Source organism: Octopus bimaculoides, chromosome 13 (assembly GCF_001194135.2).
Source record: "Octopus bimaculoides isolate UCB-OBI-ISO-001 chromosome 13, ASM119413v2, whole genome shotgun sequence".
NCBI lineage: Eukaryota > Metazoa > Mollusca > Cephalopoda > Octopoda > Octopodidae > Octopus > Octopus bimaculoides.
The window spans coordinates 594,533-597,184 of NC_068993.1; positions in this window are offsets into that span (position 1 = coordinate 594,533).

Below are 2,652 nucleotides of genomic sequence, written 5' to 3' on the forward strand. Positions count from 1 at the left end.
ATATGTGTATATATGTGTGTGTGTGTAATACATATACACACATATTCATATATATATATATATATATATATATATTTATTTATTTATATGTGTGTGTGTATGTATATAGATAAATACATGTTTTTCTATGTATCTACTTATATATGAGTGAATGGGCAAATAAAAAAAGAGGCACTCAACACATTTAATCAGGAGTTGCATACATTATTAATTATTGAAACTGTTTTTTTTTTAACGATATATAAATGACATCATATGATAACAATACTGATTAATTATACAATTTTGAAGATTACATTTACTTTAAATCACTCTCACAAAATCAAAATAATTTTTTGAGGGACTCTGAAATAATTTATCAGAAAATTTCCTGCAAAAATAAAACTGATTCCTAATATCTATAATTCCTACTTCCTCTGTTTTACCCAAAATATAATTAGCAAACTTTTTAATCACTAAAAACAAAAGTTGTTTACAAACCTTTCATTTTTAATGCCATAATTCAGTATAAAACCACTTATGGTAAAATCCAGAAAATGAATTTAGAAACTTTATCAAAAATCATAATTCCTTCAGATATTTTCCCTGATAGAACAATAAACCTGGATTTTAAAATGAAATTTAATTCCAACATGTTTCAAATGATATTCATCCCTCAATATTGGTTTGTCTCTAAAATATAGAAACATGGTCCTCAGCCTTATCAAAGCGCTCGCTCTAAAAATGTCGCATTCTTGCAGTGAAATTTTCAAAGTCATTCAACATAATGGATGGAAAGTTGTAAAACTTGGTTCAGGCAGTGGTTATATCACATAACATCATCATCATCGTCGTCATTAATTTATTATGAATTTATGCAGTTTAACAGTAGTTGAAAGGTGTTTATAAAATACCAACATTTAAAAGGTATACAATCATAAATGTGTGTGTGTGTGTGAGTATATATGTATATACATACACACGTGTATATATATATAAATATATATATACATATATATATAAATATATATATACACGCGTCTGGTGTTTGTTATCTATTTTGCTTCAAATATATTTTGAATAAGTATCAGCTTTGAAGAGAATACCATAAGCTGTAAAGAATTGAAGGAAAGCAGTCAGCTGTGTGTTGTCCCTCTGCAAGAATCTACCCAGCGCCAAACCTGATTCTACCTCAGCCAAAAAGATGCATGCGTCATGGGAGTATCTTTGCACACACACACACACACACACACACACACACACACATCTACACACACACGTACACACACCAGTAGGTAAGAGGGGAAGAATCGGTATCATCAGCTGCCGGAACAGACAGACATTCTCTGCCATTCTCACAAATATTTTTATCAAATTTTTCAAACTAATTACAAACAAATACAAATTGTTTTCTCTGGAAATGCAACTTTAGAAATCTTTTTTTATAAATTCAACATAAAAAAAAAATTCTTTTTATCTCATTCTTCATCTTCTGGCTTTTTTTCTTTATTATTTTTTCTCACTTCTTTTCCTCCTCTCTCACTTTCTCTCCCTCTCAGACACACATGCATACACAAACAAATGCACACACATTCATAAAATAATAATTGTTATTGGCCAGAAGTTGGCTGATTATTTCAAATGGTTCTTCATTTTATTAACCCTGGAGAGATGCAAAGGGAAGTTGACTTCAGCAGGATTTGAACTCCCAGTGTAATGCACTGGAATAATTACTGCAAGACTCTAACCATGTCTGCAAGTTCTTCTCTAAAACTTCTACAGATTCTGCATTCAGAACAAACTTACCAATATACAAGCATTGTCAAAGGTCATGGCTTGGAAGGCTGCAATAAACAAGAGCCTGACAGCTCCCTATTTGTACATTAAATCTTTTATTGAATTCCTTGCTGTCCCTCAACCTGCAGACTTCACCTTTGCCCATGAGCCCCACCTCCTTTGCCTTCACAACAGTCCGTAATGATACTGCAGCTGACACTTTCCTCAATCATATAACCGCTTATTAAAGTAAACAGGCTGCACACTGGCCTCGACAGTTTATGTGTCTCACTGACCCCCCCCCCCCCAATGGACTTGCTGCTTTCTCCAACTCCACATACTTAATTGCTTGGGCTTCCATACTGGCCTCTCTCTAGAAACTCTGCCAAATCAGATTGGAGCCTGGTGTAGCCTTCTGGTTTCACCAGTCCTCAATCAAATCGTCCAACCCATGCTAGCATGGAAAGCGGACGTTAAACGATGACGATGATAGTGATGATATATAAAAAAATATTGAACGTTCTTTAAAGTATACTTCTGTGCCTTTTTCAACTTTATTTACTTTTTTAATTATAATTTTTGATTTGTATGAACTCTTAATCTCTTTTCAACTATATATATAAAAATGAGAATGTGTGTCTGTCTGTCTGTCTGTCTGTCTGTCTGTGTGAATCCCTAAAACTCGAGAACTACGCAACCAATTTCATTCAAATTTTACACATGCCTTACTTAGGGTTCCAGTTGTGTTTTAGTCAAAAAATTTTTTAACTTCTTGCAGAGTTCGAGCCCACGGCAACATAATATCTCCTCCACTATTTAAGTATTACGTGTCAAAAGTGAAACAAAAACACTGAAGTCAAATACTTTCACTTTAAAAATGAAACTATTCCACTAACT